At 39.8% G+C, this 20,418-nt stretch overlaps 1 protein-coding gene across 1 annotated transcript in view; it reads right to left on the reverse strand.

Moving 5' to 3' along the window:
* The window catches only part of SLC7A10 (solute carrier family 7 member 10), a 93,749-nt gene that overhangs the window by 60,078 nt on the left and 13,253 nt on the right, over positions 1 to 20,418 (reverse strand). The window lies entirely within an intron of this gene.

The raw sequence follows: 20,418 nt of genomic DNA on the forward strand, positions 1-20,418 counted from the left end.
TTCCTGGTAAATAATTTTGCTTAGTAAAAAGAACTTTTTGAAAATGTAAAAATAACTAATAGCACAAAGTTAAAATGATCAAAGTTAAAGACAAATCCTGTTTGAGAGTTTTTCAGCAAGAAGAGATGCTTAGGTTCAAAGTTGCACAAATTTAAAATAGCTGGCGCAATGCTGCTGTCATTGAAATTAATGGCAAAACTCCCACTGACCTCAGTGGGGAGGATAAAAGACTATGCCCATTTCCTTCAACAATGTCCATTATTCTTTCTAACATACTGGTAGGTCATGCCCAAAGACTATTTCCTCTGAAACATGTACAGGTTAATTTAGAAAATAATAAATTTCAGAAACAGGAAAATGTCATCCAAGCCCAAGTCCTTTCCTTTTGAAAGTATCTTAAAATTTGGGAAGGTGGAAAGAGATGATTTTTTGACCTATAACAATAAAAAGGTGATAAAATAAGATTGGTGGGTGTTAAATATAAAACAATTTAATACAAACCTTGTGTACGAGCCAAATTATGTCTGCCTTCACTTCAGACCTAAAAACGAACACCAGATACTGCCGCTCTCCTCTCCCCACACCCACAACCTCCTCACCCACCACTTCCCTTCCCTCTGTGCTGTCTCCCTCCTACTCTAACCAGCTGAAAACCTGGATGAGTCTGCAAAAATTACATTCCTCTTCCCAGCTTCTCTTCCTGGCCCCATTCCTCCACCTCTCCTATTCTCTGCCCCAGTCTAGCTATGGGACAGTCATGCAGCATACTGCTGCCAGCACAGGCAGTAAGGGAGGAAGAAGCTCTCATCTGCAGGGGGGAGCTATGAAGACAGGCCAAAGGTCTTGCTTTCAACAGGGTCCCCTCATCGCCGCCACACTACAGCCATACTGGGAGCAGGAGAAAGAGAGTGTGAGTGAAAAGACGAATGAGGGACAGAGTTATTGAGTGAAGGTGAAGGCCAGTGAGTGGAAAGGGGGAAAACGCAACAAGGGTGAAGGAAGGCAGAGCTGGGAGGGAGAGGCAGGGGAAATAGTGACTGTGAGGGAAAGTGGGTCTGGGGAAATGTGCCATAGTTAGTGTGAAGGAAGGTGGGGCCAGGAAAATGCAGTGAGTGTGAGGGAAGTTGGGGCTGGGGGTGGATCTAAATTACTTAGATTGTAAAATCTGGGACAGGTATTGTCTCTCTCTTATATGTTTGTATGGTGCCTGGCACTATTGCAATATTACTTTTACATCTAATAGCCAATGAGTGTGAGACAAGGAGCAAGGGAATGAGTAAAGTGGTGGAACCAATCAATGTGAGTTGTGAAAAAATGGAGAGAGAGAGAGAGAGAGAGAGAGAGAGGTTTTAGAGGGAAAAGTAATGGAAAAGTTTGCAACAATTTGAAATGTACACAGAATTTAATGTGAGGGAAAACATGGACAATAAAAAGGCTGAAGAACAGACACACCAAACCTTGGAAGAAAAAATGGAGGATGGGAGGAGGAAAGGGTTAGGGTTAGGGAAGAAAACAGCACAGAAAGTTGATAAAATATTGTTTACTTTCTATAAGGTCTGCTTCATTCTCTAGGATTTAATGTCTTACACTGTTCACAGTAAAACTGTTATGGGCTGGGTAAACCTTATTGTTACTGGTCAAGCATAAGTGTTGACTTGCATTCAGGATAAATATAAAGAATTCATTGAAACAAGTGGCTGAAATAGCAGTAGCACCCAAAACACAGACATGAAAAATCTTGGTTTCTCTTCAGATCATATAAATCTTTGAGTAGAAGCTAAACCAGGTGACCAAAGGGGTTTCAAATACAGGGGAGCTGTGTTTCCTTCAGTTTGGATTGGTGGAACTGTTTTTGTGTCTGAGGAATACAGCACAAGGAGAGAGAGACAGAAGCAGCCAGAAAGCCAAGCAGACAGTAATAAAAATGATGGTAATGTGGCCCTGAGAGAAAGCTAAGAGAGAGCTTTTTGGGCACAGAGTGCTGGCTGGAAAGGCAGCTGGGAACAGTGAGCAAAGGAATTGTCTTCTGCTGTTTGATTCCTATTGTGTTCAGGAAACAGGACGTCACATATCTTCGTTAAAGAAACAAGACTGCATAGAAGAAATAGAATCATAGACGAACGTCAGAAGGGACTATCATGATCATCTAGTCTGACATCCTACACATTGCAGGCCACAGAACCTCGCCCACCCACTCCTGTAATAGATCCCCAACCTCTAGCTGAGTTACTAAAATCCTCAAATCATTATTTAAAGACTTCAAGTTACAAAGAATCTGCCATTTACACTAGTTTAAGTCTAAATAACTGACTCTCATCAGTTTCTCCTCCGAAGTGGAACAACCCACAATACCCCAAATTTTTATCTAGTAACTTGGGTCAAAAGGGGTAACGCAACCGACGACCCTTGTTGAAATATAACTTTGGGTTATGCACTAGAAGGATTTGACCGTTCAGACCTGAACCTTTGGAAGTGATCTACCACTCTCATTTTCATTCTGAAATGTTGACTGGTTTGGCGATCTGGCTAGTAGTTACATGGTATATAGGGGGACTACTCTCCCCTAGCACCCTTCAGAGGTGCCTGCCGCCCAAAGGGGGCAGGGAGGAGGTGAGGCCATGGCTAGCAGATCCGGTTGGGCACTGAGAAAAGGGAATGTTCTGAAACACCCTCTGTGCACCTTGGAACCCTGAGAGAGATTATCCAGTTCTGCACCATCCAAAATGTAAGTTTGTAAGTGTCAGGCATACTTGAGATCGCTATATTTTTTTTCTTTGCTCCTGCAAATAATTGTCTAGAAAGCTGGTACAAAATCAGAGGTTGGGTTGAAAACCCTTTGAAGACCCCTCAAGTCTTTTGACATCCTCTTCTTGCTAAATGTCTCACAACCACCTCTATTAAAGTTAAATGAGAAGACTAACAATCTTCCATCACCCAGCACGTCATCTTTTCCTCATTCAAAGCTGCCCTCTTCAGGCTCTAGAATGAATAACCTTAATTTTTACACAAATGTATAGATGGGAATCTGCTAAGTTAGTTACTTGGCATCAAATATAAGAAACTATAAACTAATAACATTTTCACTTTTTTACAAATCTATGGAAAATACATTAAAATAATGTTAATTATGACACCAATAGACAGAAGTTGTGGCATTAAAAGTTAAGGCAATAGCCTACCTTAAGGGGTCACAGAAGTGTGAGCAGAAGGTCAGCATTAACTTTGCATTTTTATAGGTCTTATTCGGTTGGTGTCCATTGTCAAATTTTTTTTCTAATATTCTTAAGTGTGTTAAAATCAACCTTTCATGGAAGATACCTTTATGTATCCTTTCCCTGAGAAACTAGAAGCTTTCTGTTTCCTCTTTATCTTTATTTGATATTTTAAATGTATACAAGAAAATACAGTAAACAGATTAACTGTGAGGCAACAATTTGATAGAAATAATAACAAACTAATGCTTCTCACAGGTGAAGACTCTTATTTATGGCAATTTAGGTATTGGTGTGTCTCAGACAATTGTCAGTTGATTAAACACAGGGAATGGTGACCAGTTGAAATTGTGAAAATTCATGGCCAGAATTTCTGGAACAGCTTGGCTCCTATTGAAGCAACAAAGAGTCCAACTGCAAAAGAATTCAGCACACTCGGTCCTGAGCTCCTTTGAAAATGTGGTCCAAAAGTGTTACAATGAAACTGCTGGGAGCTGAGCATGTCTGAAAGTCTGGCTCTTAATTTAGGTGCCTAAACTGGCGCTGAGCTCTTTGCCTAAATTTGACCCCAAATGTGGTTGCTAAGCACTTGAATACTTGACTCTGAGCTATTTTGAAAATCTAGTTCTATGTTGTTGTTTAATACGACTGGGCCATTTGGAGAATTTTGCTTGTTTAAATCTGAGTTCAGAAATGGATAAATGTATGGTTAGACACAATTTCCTGACTAAAGCTGGGGTTTGGTAGGTGTGTTTTCACATACTATGGGCTTCATGTTTATATAATACAGAGTAGTGGTTTGGAATTATATTCTACTAACAGTGGAAATATGCTTCTTAAAGAAGTATAGCATCTGCAAAAATGGAGGGCTATTTGTTGCCACATTGCAAGCCCAAGCAGTGGCCAGATTCAGTCTGGCCCAAAATGCTCCTTCCCCTGATAAAATGCTTGGTAACAGAAATAATATGATTGGTTAAAATGTCTGGTCTTCTGAAAGTAGTTGTCCTAGTGCCTTCCCTTTGACTAAGTAATTAGTGATAATTGCTGATAACCTTTCTTTTACAGAAGAAGGCTAGATTTAAGCTTCCCTGGTAAAGTCTGTCTTATGTTGTTACTTGCAGATTTATTTCATGTGGATCATGCTACCATGGATCAGCTTATATAATTATAGAAGGGAGGAGCATATATGTAGAGTGAAACTGACCTTGTTAAAGAAGCACACAAGTCTACCATCAACACTGTAACAACTCCATCTGCAAAGCTGAGACCTTTTAGTGTAATTAGTATAGTATTTGGAGCCAAATGATAAAGGCCCTATTTTTGAAAAACATAATTTAAAGTTGTTTCTAACTACCTGCTTTGCACCTGCAAGTGTCATTTCAGGGCGCACCCATCAGAATATTTGGGTGAGCAAAACATGGACGTGAAAAATGAATGTACAAAAATGTGCATGTTCAACATTGCAGGCACAATTTTAGAATCTGGAATCAGGCACTTTCAAGAATTGTCTGTAATGAACTGGTGCACATCAGCATTCTTGAACTTTTACTGCACAGGAGACCAAACATTTAGATGACTAGTGTAGAGGACAGTCCTGCACTAGTGAGATGAATGACTTGGATGACCCAGGAAGTCCTATCTTCTATGATTCTGTGCAATAGTAAGGGAGAAAAGCACATTGCTAGGGCATAGTTCTGTTCAGTTCAGTTTTACTAAGTTAATAGCACTACAAAGGGTTTGTTAAGGCTTTATGTTGTGTTTTATTTTAAATTCAGAGCTCCTTTTATTTAGCAAATCTCTTTGTCAGCTGCACTCAGAATCTGCTCCTTTCAAGTTTTACAGTCCACTGCTGTATTTCCTGCTCCTGTGTTCTGACTCATGTACTTGGTCTAACTTCTCTGTTTCCTGTACTTCTGACTTCGTCTTCTTCTCCCCTTGCCAATGTTTGGTTATGCAGGTTGCATTTCATTATCACAGCGTTTATGGACATTGTCTGTATGCTACAGTGAGTGGTGCCATATGAATACCTAAGATAGACATATCGGGATGATCTTTTTGTTATGTTTCATAGTATGCTTTCCTTTATATTTTTTCAAAGGGATACAGCTAAATAACCCTATATCTACAGCATGCCATTAAACTGAGCGTTGTGTGTGCAGTGCTAAAGCTGTGTACCCGTGTGGTGCCCTCTGCCATCTTTCTTTACTGGGGGAAATCATGCCACCTTCTCTTCCCCATACTCTGGGTTGTGCAGGGAGCAGTAGGATTTGGAGGTAGGAATCCTGATAGGATACTGCTGCACAGGTGAAGAGTAGAATTGTGAAAACCTGTCTGAAGGGCCCACAACTCATGGATAATATGGAGCTGTGCTCTGTGGTATCATCTCCTACGCTGCCACAGATGGAGGTTTTGGGGGCTCACTGGGTGGATCAGGGTTTCTGTGATTTCTCTGACTGTTCCCTCATATACTTTGGAAGTATCGCACATAGAGGGGATGCTGCAATACTGAAGCCACAGTAGCTCTGTGGTTGAGGGGAAGGATTCCTTCCCTCTCCCCAGCCTCCATGGAGAAGCTGAATGCCAAGCCCATCAGGCTTTGGATGGGGAACAAGAAGTTCCCTCTTCTGTTTATACAATATTTTAATTATATTGAGAAGATATATCTTTTATCTGAGCTCCTCCATGCAAGGCAATCTCAGAGAGGAAATTTAATGTGCCCTCTTCTCCTGTATATAGTAGAGATTTGGAAATGCTCTTCATCCAGGACACCTAGGCTGGCTGAATCTAAGAAGTCTAGGAGGAAAGCAAGCCTGTGCCTGTGTGCTGCTTCGTGAGGTACTACAGTAAAATGGACTTAATCCTCTATTAACCCCAGCTCTCTGTCCTACATCAGCTTTCTAAATCATTCTGTACCTCAGTACCTTGATTTGAACTTTTCCCTGTGAATAGCATAATCACATTGTTTAAAATCACTGGGAGATAAAAGTTTAGAATGCCAAAAGTTGTCAGTGGCAGAGGTGCTGCAGTTGGTTGGTGTCTTGTATAGAACATTGCTTCATTGATGATTAGGCTAAGAAAAGTAAATAAAAAGCAGAGATGTATCCCCTCAGGAGGGGGCAGAAGCCAGCCCATACAGTAGATGTGGTCTGCCCCCTTAGCTGAGATAACACATAACAGTGATAGCTTGCCCTCCAGGGATGGCAATAGAAGAACCTGCTACACCTGCTTTTAATTTGTTGAGCTACAGGATTTTCAATATTTGTAGAAAAGAAAAGAAAAAATAAAATGCTGCTCTAAAATGCACCACATTCGAGTTTTTAATGTAGTAAGAAATTAATTTAGTGGCAATGGGCAATGGACAAAACAAAGATAACACCTGAGACAAATTACGTGCCCCCATGTTTCAGTCCTACAAACCCAACTAGTAGGGCCAACTGCAACATTACTGACATATAATTTTATATCTTTCCATGTAAAATACTGATTTTGTATCCATAGTCTTCTGTCACTCAGAAAATTAGCATGTTAAACAGACTAACTGGATATTAGTAATGACTGATTGTTCTGTATGAAAGCCTGACCCTGCACATTGTTTATGTGCTCATCCCCCATGGAAGTACCATGATTTTTTCCAGTTAAAAAAAATACAGTCAATGAAATGAAATTATATAGCTTCATGAGTTAAAAGCCATACACGGATAAGGAATCATTGAATGAACTGTTCGCAGACACCCATGTGAATCCATGATCTATCAAAGGAACCTGGGCTGGAAGCCTCCCAGGCCTTGTTCCTGCCCCCATCTTTCCAAAAAGTGCAATTACTGCTGCCTTAGTATACTATGAACAGCAGGCCCCACAACAGCTGAACCTATCAGAATGATTCATCCAGAAGAGCCAGTCCATTGAATGAACTGAATTTGAATGTATTTACTCTGATTTCATTTTCTCAGAGATATCAGTATGTATTATTCTCCGCCCTAGCTACACACAGATTTTTCCTGCTAATGGATATAGTGCATTCCAGATTTGGGAGTCAGTAAGTGAATTCTGAAATTTGGTACACATGTTATAACACTGAAAACTCTGGTACGACATACTAACCTGGGTCTATTCAGAAAAGCACTTCAACACGTGTTTAAAGTCCCACTGAAATCAATGGAATTTAAGCATAAGCATGGGTTTGAGTGCTGTCTAGAATAGTGATGGATTTAAACAGGTGCTTAAGAGCTCTCCTGAATCAATGGAATTTAAGCATAAGCATGGGTTTGAGTGCTGTCTAGAATAGTGATGGATTTAAACAGGTGCTTAAGAGCTCTCCTGAATCAGGGTTCTGAACACTAAATATTTAAGACAGCAATCTGAAAAAAAAAAAACAACAACAAAGACACTTAAGCTGATTTTGTTGCTGCATGTGAGTGGGGAATTATTGCAACAGGTCTGAAATTAGACTGTCAGGGATTTTGGGGCAGAAATTATCCTGTAAAGTTCCTAGTACTCTTTCGGGTGCAGTAAAAATAGTAGTAATAATCTTAACTTTTGAGTAGTTGATTTCACATTTTTAACATTGGGAACAAACTAGTTTTATTCCATTTAATATCTCTAAGTTATTTTAAAAGGAAAAATAAAGGAAAAATCTGAAACTATTTGGCTTGCACATCTTACAGGCTCTGCAGAGATTGCATATTCCTTAACTGTAGCTTACTTGGGTTGTGCATTTTACAAGCACTACATACCTGTGTATGTTATGAATAGCTCGCTCTGTAGGTACATGCTATGCACCTGCCTCAACAGATGGGAGAACTTGATGAGGCCAGCGGTGAAAGGGGGATAGCCCGAGCAGGGAGGGAAGGAGACAATGACTGAGGGATATCAGATAGGTCCTCCCCCTCGGAATCTCTGGCACCTATTGGCCAGCTGAGGGGGAGGAGTGTGGATTGGCTAGCATTACCTAGCTTCTAGGCTTTAACCAGAGTAGGGGCCATTTGCAGCCTCTTTCAGCTCTGTTCCAGCAGTCCCACCCTACCCACCTGAACTAGTAAGAGGAACTGGCCTGACAGATGCTGAGAGTCTAGCTGATCACCCATTTAGGGGTCAGGAAGGAGTTTTGTCTCCTATGGGCCAACTGGAAGAGGACCGGGGAGTTTTTTGCTTTGCTTGCAGCAAGTACCTTCAAGCCACAGTAGACTGCATAGGAACGTTATTAATACCTAAACAAGGTACTTGGTTGAATTATTAATCTGTTGCAATTTGTGGCCAGTTTCCAGTGAGGTTAAAAAGATAAAATGAATGGTTCCCAGGGATAAAAGACCTGGGATTTTGCTGAGGAGCCTTGGGCTCTTGAGATCGGTTGAGACCATGTGGCCTTCGTGGGCCAAGCCCAGCCTTGTCGCTGAGGTCACCAGCCTTCTGGAGCCTATCCTGAGTTAGGGGTTATGTGGTAGGGGCCTTGTAACCCCCCGCACTGGAACCAGTTAAATGCCTGGAAGAGAAGAGTATGGGTGATGGGCGTATTGCTCCTCCTTTGTATTCAAATTTAACAAAAATTGCAGCCTGCTGTTTAAAATCCATCCATGTGTCTGTCCTCATTTTGCTGCTGTGTCCCCATCAGTGGCCTTGTGGAGCTGCAAAGGGGATGTAAGTTCAGAGCTAAGTGTTTTGCTGCACTTGCAAGATCCACCACTTCTTGATAAGAAACTATTAAGACCCTCAGGTTTGCAATTTCATCCTGCTTTAGTGGCTAAGTGTAAATTTCTGTTAATAAACAGTGCTCCAGTTAACTATCTGTACCAGCATGTGTACCACTATACTTTTAAAGGTGCTGGCCCTGATTCAGCAAAGAATTTAAATATGCTTAAGTGCCATTGTCTTAAAGGAGCCTTAATCTCATTCTTAAAGTAAACTATGTGCTTAAGTGCTTTTGTAAACGAAATATGCTTTCAGGAATCAGGGTCTTGATCCTAACTTTGTGCCTGATTCAGCAAGTTACTTAAGCATATACTTGACTTTAAGCGTGTGTTTTAGTAACTTGCTGAATTGGGACTTTAAATGGGATTTGTGAGTGCTCATGACTTCACAGGATCAACCCCCTGAATGCCTTATTTAGAACTGCGGTATTGCTACCCCCAAATGTTCAAAAATTGAATCAGGCTTCCAAAAGTCATGAGTTTGGCTTAAAAAGTGCAATACATTAACTTTAAATAGTGGGTTAATTTGCCTTTTTGTTCTTGAGCTATTAGGGTTCATATCTGTAAGCTTTCTCAACAAGTACGAGGACTAGAATTTTTTTTTTTAAAAGCTGGTTTCAGAGTAACAGCCGTGTTAGTCTGTATTCACAAAAAGAAAAGGAGTACTTGTGGCACCTTAGAGACTAACCAATTTATTTGAGCATAAGCTTTCGTGAGCTACAGCTCACTTCATCGGATGCATAAGTGAGCTGTAGCTCACAGAAGCTTATGCTCAAATAAATTGGTTAGTCTCTTAGGTGCCACAAGTACTCCTTTTCTTTTTAAAAGCTGAGATTCTTATGTAATCACATGACTCAAGAAGTTGGGGTTTTGAGAAAAATTTCAAATATTGTAAGACTTGCTATAAAATCATGAGTTGGCTTTCTCTGGGCAACTACTAAATGTAAATAGACGACTATGTAATTTTTCATTGTGCCTGCTCAGTTCTGTATTTTCAAATATTCTCTTAAAATCAGTGTTTGCAAATTTAGCACAGTACATGCTGCTCACTGAGGTCCACTTGCACAGCAGGTTTGCAGTTTCCCAGTTCAGCTTTTCTTAAGTCATTTTTTGCCACAAACTGGCAATGCTTGATTTAATTTATTTTACTCTCTACTAGTCCTCTGTTACAATAAAACTATCACTTGAAAATGATTCTTCAGAAATATGACACTTTAAAATTAGGGGTTATTTTTCTTAAATGCTTTTGAGCAGTGAAATCTTTTAACAGTGAAGTGCTCTTTTTTTAAGTGAAAACTTGTTACAAGTACGCTGACCCATAAAGAGAAACATCCACATACTAGTATAGCATGTCTTTTCAGAGTCCTAGATCTCTCAAGGTGGGTACTCAAAGTTGGTGACTGTTTTTGGAAATGCTTGATTTTGCCCTTGTACTTCATTTTCCTCATCTATAAAATAGAGAGAATTATCTTTACGGACCTTAAAAGAAACCTATGCAGATTAAAAAGTTAATGTTTGCTAAATACCCTGAAAATGGAAGTGCTAGATCAAAACTAAGTATTATTATGTTTGTTTAAATGTCCACATGTGACAAGGGGAGACTGGACCCCTATAATTGTTACAATCTGTTCTAGTTATTATTTGTCCCTCTGGTTCTCAACTGTACTGTGCAACCTAAATACAGTACAGCTTATTCACAAGTAACTTCAGTGAAATGTGACGGCTAAACTGATTTCAGTTATGCGGGTAATAAAGGATTAACTCTCTTCATACGCAGTTGTTTTAATTTAATTTAGGGCCTGATCCTGTGAGGCGCTGACAACCTCAATTCTCATTGACTTCAATGGGATTTGAGAGAGCTCAGCACCTTTGAAGACCTGGCCCCTAATCTTTTGTTGGGAACGTAAGAACTATAGCAGGCAACATTCCATCTGTATGTTCTTACAGTATGTACAGGATTTTGATACCTTTGTATTATTCAGTTTAAATCTTAATGTGTTGCTAGGTAACTAGCCATGTCCACAATGAAAAAACATCTAGACATTTTGTCCTCCTGGTCTTTGGCAGAGTTGTACCTATCAGTAACAAACTGTTTTATTATAACAGCATTTGCCAGCACTTTTGTTATAAGAGATTGGTCAGCTTTTTCTCCGCTATTTTAATTATACCATCAAAATAAAAAATTAATTCCAAGCTGAAATCTTGGCATTTGAGGACACAGCTCAGAACCAGACATTTATTTAATCTATTTTCAAAAATATCAGTCTGGTTGTTTTAATTTACTTTAATCCAAACAAAATATTTATAAATTATGCAAATTTGACTGCTTTCTGCTCTTTTGTAGAGGATAACTTCTGTTTTAGAAAGGTTTTTTTGGGTAAATAATTAGTTTTCTTTTTGAGCTAACTGCTTTTTAATTTTCAAAAGAAATATTAAGGTGTCTGAGATTTTGAAGTTTAAAAACACATACTAGAGTTCAGGTTCAGCGACTATGTTCTAAAAGGATCTTACTACACTCAGTATTGTGCATCCGTTATTGGTGGTGATAGTATTTTTTATTTTCATTCTTTCATTTTGCTGTTTACTGTTTATATCTAATAGGTATTTATGGCACTTAATACATGTGCATTGTCATGTCTCTCTCAAAGTTCATATCAAGTCAAGGCAGCAGTTAAGAAATAGACATTCTTTGCATTATTCTTTACGTACTTTCAGAGCACAAATCCTGAAATGTCTTTGATTTCTTTTTCATAGACATCTGAGATGCCTATACAATTTAAAAACAGCAGTAAAACAAGACTGGGCCCCAGATGCCCAGGAAATAAGCCACTCTGTCAAAACAAACAATATGGGCTGGAAAAACAAAACAACTTGAGAGGAAGAGCTGCTGAATTGGGAGGAAAAACTAGTCCAAGATAAGATGGCCTATACTGAAAGGTTTTCCAACCAAGCTCTCAAGAGAGCTATAAAGGAATTCTAGGGTCATATTCAGAAAGGTAGTTCCACTCCCGCAATTTCATTCTTCCTGTTCCATTCCTTGCTTATCCCTAACAAAATGTGATTATTTGAGCTTTGTGTGGAAAGGGAAGAATTTTACAGTATAAATGTATATAATTAACAGCAGTAAAGCCTTTGTTCACTCCTTGCAAGCTCTGCAAGACTTATCCAGACAAAAGATACTTTGGGTGAAATCCTAGCTCCATTTAAGTCAATGGTAAAAATCTCATTGATTTCAGTAGGGCCAAGATTTCACCCATGATCTTTTGGGCTACACAAGCTCAATAGCTGTGGAACACAAGATGCCCACAGTAGCACCAACTAGACAGCTGTTAAATGCTTACAGTAGAAAGATGGGATACCTTCTTCTGTAAGATTTCGGATTAAAAGAAAAAGGATTGTTACACAGATCAGAAGGTGATATCCTACTGAATCACACAGATACAGGAACAATTACTTTCTGTACCTCACAGAGGAAAAAAATTGACATAACCTTAGAACAAACAGCCCAATATGGAACTTGATAATATATCACTATTTTAAAAACCCACTGCACGTGGCAGATTACAAATAATTAGAAATAAAATAACTGTTGTTCTCAAAATTGTTGGACAAAATAACAGCAAAAAGAGGTAAGACATTTTAGGAGCAGAAAAAGGCCCTTCAGCCCCGTGTAAAACAAATTGCCTGTTGAGACAACAAAAGTTCTGCCCATGTATCCAAGGGAGAAAAGTAAATTTACAAAAATTCCTAACCTACAAACACAAGAAATTGACTTTTCTGTCCTCCTATCAGGTCAGTATGTCTAAATATTGACTGAAGATGTCTAGAAATAGGGCCAACTCTTTCTTAACTTACTCACACAAGGATGAGTGGTTTGGGGCCCAGAGAAAATGTGGCATTATTAACATATCTTTGCTAGACTTAACTTTTTCAGTAACCCAGAACAATTAGTGGTCTCATTTAATGTGCATTTTCATTATTTTTATGATATTTTGTATTTCAACACTATGAACCAATGTGGTGCATTAAAGAGGGAGTTCCAACCTTAACTCAGTTTCCTGGAATTTGTGCGTTTCAATAAGATCCTTATGTTATTTAAATATAGTTTTTTGTAGTTTATTATATTAAGATGTTTGGCCTGATCTAGATTATGTTACTTCACATAAGTGATGAAAGGGCCATTGTACTTTGCAGCAGAACGACTGTTACTCATCCAGATCGTTGACCTATTTCTTTGAATCATAAGTGCACTTTCTGAAGTTCTATTGCCTTCAATAATACTTTATAATGCTGTGTTTTACACCACGATTTTTAAACAGCTTTGTTTGACATGTAATTTTTAAAAGATTATAAGGACCGATTGAAAAATAAGTGAAAGTTTTTTTAAAAAAAGTGTCTATGAACTCAGTTTTCAGATGTCTAGGAGCTTCTTTTTCAGTAATACTTTCTTTAGGATTGTACACAAGCTTAAATTAATAAGGACTAATTCAGCCCTAGTGTAACTCCATTCTGACACAAAAGTAGGAGGGGATTGCCACACTTTGGGGGCTGGAACTAAAATTCAAAAAGAGCTTGATAAATTGGAGAACTGGGCTACAGATGACAAAATGAAATTCAACAGAGGCAAACATAAGGTGATGGAAAGAAAAAACAAATGCACAGATTCAGAATGGGGGATAATTGGCATACCAGCAGTATTGCTGAGAAGGATCTGGGAGTTGTGGTGGATTGCAGCCTCAACATGAGTCAACAATGCAATGCTGTTGCCAAAAAAAAAAAAAAAGCAGCAAATGCAATTTTGGGTTCCATTAACAAGTCATGGGAGATGATAGTACCATTCTACTCTGCACTCTACTCTGGCCTTAGCTGGAGTACTGTGTCCAATTTTGGTCATCGCTGTATAGAAAGGATGTAGAGAAACTGGAAAGGATCCAGAGGTGAGTGACAAAAATTATCAAAGGGCTGGAATGCAAGCCATAGGAGCAAAGGCTGAAGGAACTGGGTATGTTTAGTTTGGAAAAGAGGAGATTTTGGGGCCTATGTGCAGATCCTGCAACTCTCAGTACTGCTAGGTTATACTTGCTGCAGAACTGCTTAGGCTGTGATGGCATTGATATTTATGATGGACTCATGGGGCTCCTTTGACATGGCTGTGTAGCAGCTCAACGGATATTCTGGAGATTCTATTCTGCTAAAGAGGAAAACATTTTTTGAAGATCATCAGCGGCCCAATGAAACCATATGTGAATTTGCATGTCATTTGGAAGGCCAGGACTGTGAATTTGGGAACGTTAACATGATCATGCTCAGGAATATTATTGTGATTGGTGTAGCCAATGACCACCTGGGCGAACAGTTACTGGATGAAGATGCTAGAACTCTAACTTTTGATGCCATTGTTGGTAAAAGTGAGGCATTTGAGAGGGCTCAGGCTGGAAGGGGTTCTATGTCTCAGACTGCTGTTACTTATGTGTCTACATTTAAACTGTCAGCTGCTCTTCCTGCTTCCATCGCTCAGAGTTTTATCATGCAACCGACTCCCACTCTACAGCTTTGGCAGCAAAAGTTGCCAGCTCCTCATTGTTTCTGCTGTGGTGTATAGGTTACTTGGACGATTTGCCTGCCTAGCTGGCTAGAACTGCTACGTGCTGGGGTTGCTGGAAGGAAGGACATTTTAAGTCTGTGTGCTGCTAGTTCACACTGATGGGAGGTCTGAAATGCACACTGTAAATGTGAAGCTGCATGAGGCCACCTTTACAGGGGATGCTGATGTTTCCTTTAGCAGGCATGTGGCAAGGCACTGAAGCTGGTATCCCATATCACAGAAATTAATGGTACACCACTGAAGTGCATGGTAGATATGGGTGCTGAAGTTAACATTCTTCCCTCTGGGTTAGTTCATAATCTGGACATTTGCCCAACTATAGTGGTTATAAAGTTATATAGTGGGATTTGTTTGCGTTGCAGATAGTGGGTGGAGATGTATACTCTGCTCTACAAAGGCATAGCCTTGACTGCAAAGTTTTATATTAAGGGCATGTCCTATGAGCTGTGCTTACAGCTTGGTATTACGCATGAACTCACACAGTACTCCTCAGGTGTAGTTATGCTGCCTACAATAGAAGGGGATACCCAACATATTGTTTAGTGACATCGTGATTTATTTAACGGTGATGGTGTTCTGTCCACAGGATATGTTTACTCTCTGCAGTTGGATTCAGACATTGAGCCTTTGCATCACCTGCACGTTGTGTACCTCTTTTCCCTTGTGGACAAGATTTGTTTAGAACTGCATCACGTGAAAGATAATGGTATCATTTGGGAGGTGGAAGGATCTATGGATTGGTGCTCACCCAGGGTGACTGTAAACAAGAAGAATGGTGGTATTCAACTGTACACAGATTTTAAGGCACTTAATGAACATGTGAAACACGAGCAGTTTCAATACCCAACCTTCAAAGAGGTGACATGCTGGGGAAGCAGATCCTGGATTTTCTCTTCGGTGGTTTACCAATCTGGTTATTAGAAAATACCTGTGGCTGAAAGATTGCAGTTGTTATTGACTTTCAGCAGGTGATTTGGGAGGGACTGCTATCAATGACTCCCTTTTTGTTTAGTTTCTGTTCCTGAGGGATTTCCAAGTGGTCTGTCAGCTCCTTGATAATATCCAGGGTGCATGTTACCATTGGGATGACAGTATCATCTTTGCTGAGACCCTTGCTGAGTGTAATGCTATTCTGGACAGGTGCTAACTTGACTCTAACAAGCTGGCAAAAAGTACAGGTTTTGCAAAAGAGGCTGTAGTTCTTCTAAAGCATTCTTTGTCAGTCAGTGGTGTGAAACTGATACCTGAATGGCTACATGCTGTTCCTTTGCTACTGTTACCCACTGGTCGTAGCAGTTTATGTTCATTCCTTGGCCTACCCCAGTTCACAGGTGGCCATGCTCTGCCCCATTTTAGTACTCTTGCCAAAGCACTGTGGGATTTAACCCAGGGCCAGGGGCCATGCCCATGCTTATTTTGATCCAAGGAACCCTGTAGTGATTTAGGCTGATGCATGCAATTGGGGTCTAGGTGCAGTTCTGCTCCAGGAGGGATGGGCCAGTTATATTTGCATCCCATACTCTCACCCCAATGGAAGGAAAGTATTCCCAGATTGAGCCAGAATTCTTGCTGTTGTATACTTCAAAGTCTATTTAGTGGGAAGACATTTTACATTAGAAACTAATAATTTGCCTATTTCTGAGCCTCTATCAGAAAGTCACTGACCTGCTAAGTGTGAGGCTGTAGCAGTGGATTATTCAGTTGCAGCACTATAACTTTAATTTGGTACATATCAAAGGAAGACATAATTTACTTGCCGATGCTCTTTTGAGAAATTCTGCTGGGTTGACATGCTTGTATGCAGAAACGGCAGAGTACTTTGTCTACATTCTACAAAATCCATACCAAGCTCATGGTGAATACATGTGCTACATGACATTTTTTATGCATTGGAGCCCAGGTAGTCATCCCAGCAGTGCTGCAACAGTCCTGGATGTGTTTCATGAAGGACATTTGGGAGTTAAGAAGATAAAGGAACTTCTGCATGATTATGCTTGCTGGCCAGGGCTGTACTCAGACATTGAGCAATGTATGAAGGCATGTTCAGCCTGCACAATGCATAGAATTACTGCTCCTCTGGCCCCTTTGAAATTGGTAGTCATAGACAGACCATGGCAGAGCATTGCAGAGAATATTACTAGCCCCTCAACTGCACTGCATGGTTTTTGACACACTGGTTTTTGACTGTTGTAGACTATTATTGACGTTACCCATTTTCATTCATAATTTCACAAGGCACCTCAAAGAAGCTCATTTCTTGCCTAAACACTTTATTCGCAATGTTTGGGGCCTACCAGACAGCCTTGTTTCAGATGATGGGGACACCTTTTGTATCAAGAGGGTTTGAAGGCTTTCTGATGAGCATTGGTATAGTACATTATAAATCTGCTGTGTACCATCTCTAAGGAAATGGGACAGTGGAGAGATTGCATGGGACTCTGAAAAAGCGTTTAGCCTGCATATTGGAGGAACGTCGAGGTACACCCTTCCCTATTGCATTGAGTCATGATTTATATATTTGGTGTACTTCATGAAAGTACTGGAGAAGTCCCTTTCTACTGACTCTTCAGCCAACCTGTGAGGACCAAGTTGACTATGCTGATAGAAGAAGTTTCATTCCCCTGTAAAAGTTGGATCTCCTACTTTGAAGGGTTCGAAATGCTGGTAACTTGATGTAAATAAGAAAACTGCTCAGGCAATGCTTGGTGTAGCTTGCTAAAATTAAACTTTAATCACTAGAAAGCGTGTTTTGTTTTGTTTGTAACCATATCTGTCTCTTTTTCTCTTATTTAATATCACTTACATTTCTGTTCTTTATTCATAAACTTACTCTTGTTTTATTACAAAACCAACTCAGTGCTATGTATTAAAGTGAAGTGAGTTTTCTACTAACTTAGACTCGTGTACACACTGTCTCTTTGGAGGCAGTGAACTTAATAATTTCTGTGAGTGTCACAGTAATAAGCACTGGATACTGTAGAGAGATGTCTCGGGGGGAACTCAGGAATTGGGTGTATGCTACCTGCAAGGCAAGGTTTAGCCTGGAGAATCTTGAGGAGTTTGTTGGTGGAGCAGACAGGCTAGTGTGCCAGGGGGCTGACCCACAGTCTAATTGCCAGCAAATCTCACTCTAGCTGAGGCAGTGAGGTAACACAGTAACTTACGGCTCTGGATGTCCTGAGCAGAACATCACAATAACACACATAAGGGAACAATGGAGGGAGCTATTAATTGGGGAATTATGGGAGAATGTTCTTGCCTGACTCCAACCAGGCTGGCAAGGTTTCTCTTCCCAGGGCTGCGATGCTAAGAGGATGCCAAAACCTTAAAGATGTTGACACAGAGAAGGCGGGGGTTGAGTGGGTTGTCAGCAGCTGCCCGGGGGCAACCTCTGATAAAGAGACCCACAGAGCCCATTATGTAGCATGCCCATCTGCTTCTTTCAGCCCGAGGTAACTGGGCTGAATGGAACTTACCAAAGATTGCAATGACAGGCAAAGTATTATTGGTTTTACCCTTTGCTCTACATGCTATGTATCTTTGTGTGAATTAATAAAGCTTTGTTTTGAAGAAGCTGTTTTTTAAGTCCCTTTAAGGAGCCACAGTCACAGGTGCCAAATACAGGGCCTACAGGTGCCAAATACAGTTGGGCCTGTCATATTTACAGTTGGGAAATGGAGGCTACCACCCAGAGATCCATTTCCAGAGTGGTTGAATAAAACGGTTCCACTTTTGAGAGAGTGAAGGAAGCCAGGAATGTCATCTGAGAGGTGCACTTGAGATGAGCAAAAAGGGGTCTAAGGTGAGTCTTGCTCTGTAACTACAACACAGTGAAACACCCATCTCCAGCAGCCGATGTTACACAAAATAGGTATGAAAGACTAATGGATCTGTTTATTAAACTGAGTGATTAGCATGTGGATTCAATAATAGTGAATGATCTCTAGTGACAGAAGAAGTTCCATAATGAATGTAAGTTTCCAGATCTTCTTGGAATACGAAAGAGAACTGATTACTTTGATAGTCTAGATTTGTTTGGCTCCTGTCCCTTATTAGCAGGACTTTGCCCTCCCTAACCTTGCACTGATATTCTGATGAACTGTATGGTCAAATCAGTGTTGTCTGTATAACTTTGGAGTATATTTGATTTTCTTCTTTTCACTTTCCTATTTCCTTCATATTGTGAATCTCAATATTTATTTTATTTAGGAACTTATTCATCTCTTTCTTTAACTCCTGTGATGATGATGATGATGATTTCATCAATTGAGTCTACTGCTTTATTATCATATGTCAAAATTAATTTAAACTAAATTTTTGGTTTTGGGTCTCAATTTAGCAATTGTTTTGATTGTATCTTCCTAAGTTAATGTTTTCATCAACTTTGCTATTGCGTGACTTTAACAACTACCTGCTAGCCTAAAACCAATCCAGAAGAAAAGGGAATAAAGATTTGTACCATCCAATGTTTATTTTTGTGTCTGTACATTGTCTAGGCCCTTAATCACATGCTTAAATATATGCCTATTCAGGACAGCACTTAAGTATGTGCTTAAAGTTAACTGTGTGTTTACATGCCGTCCTGAAGGGAAATGCTTTCCTGAGTCACAGCCTGGACAGGTGTCCATATCACATAGCAGTTATCACAGTTGGTATTAAGTGGAAATCTCAGCAGAGTTGGAGCAAGAACTGAATGAGTAGGAGCTTCTTACCCCTAGAAGTATCTCCTTCAGTTTAGAGGTGAAGCATATGGGCAGGTCAGTGTTGGAAAGTTTTAATTTCTTTTGTCTTTATAGTACTTTTCTGTGGGTGGCCAAAGGCCATGAGTCTCTTGGACCTTTCATAAGAACGAAATTCATTTTAAAAATGAACAAAGCCACCTCAAAACTAAAACAGAACTTTGCCCTTGCACAAATTCATCTGATCGCTCCTTTTTTAGAACTGTAAATGATTCAATCTGGTCTCTGCAATCTCACCTCTCTTTGCCACTGCAAATAATTCTACTTCCTTTATTTTCACAGTGGTTTAAATAGTTGAGGTGTTTTGTCATCTGGTTGATTCAGTCCATATCCTCTCTCATTGTTCAAAAATGAAACTTGCCAAGGTACTCCTTGGAAACTTTAGAAGGTACTCCTGATCAGTGACCTACAGAGCAGTGATGATGACCCCATGAATTTCTACATTCATCTAAATATAGAACTCTCCACTCCATTTACCTTTTTTACTTTTATACTTTATTTTCAACCTTGTTCATCATATATCTGTAGTAATCTTGAATAACTTGCTTTTGATGTTCATCAACAATAATAAAGGGAAAATTTTCAAAGCCACAAAGGGCAGTAAGGTACCCAGTTGTCATTGAAAGTCAGTGGGAATGGGGGGCTTTACTCCTATTTATGTCTTTGACAGTCTTCCCAAAATGTTTTGCTCTAATCTTTGAAACATTGTGAGAATTTCTTACTGGTGGAATTTTTTTAAATGAATGAATCTAGGAATCAGAACACTGGATATTAGCCCTAAAGTGGAACTTTGTGACCTATAGATTTTTTTTAAAGTGTGGGTCAAATTCAGGTCCTATTCCCTGAGGCATAGACTTATTAATTCTAAGTAATGTTAATGTGGGCCCAAATTCTGGTCTAAGTTTAGCCTCACTAGAGTCCACCATGCAAATTATTCTTTCCTTGTGCAGAAATAACCAACAGAAGATGGGGAATGGCCAAGTCAGTCACCACATGCAATAAAATGGGGGGATCCATGCCCTGTGCTTCTTTGGTTTTGGAGAACCTAAACTGGAACACAACTATATGCAGTGATATTCCTGACTATTTTTATGTATACAGCATTAATACTGTATAATACATCAAACCACGCAGGAAATCTGTGTCTGGGTGAACCTGGAGGCATTTTGACTTCTAGT

This window comes from Lepidochelys olivacea (genome assembly GCF_965140295.1).
Source record: "Lepidochelys olivacea isolate rLepOli2 genome assembly, chromosome: 12".
Taxonomy (NCBI): Eukaryota; Metazoa; Chordata; order Testudines; family Cheloniidae; genus Lepidochelys; species Lepidochelys olivacea.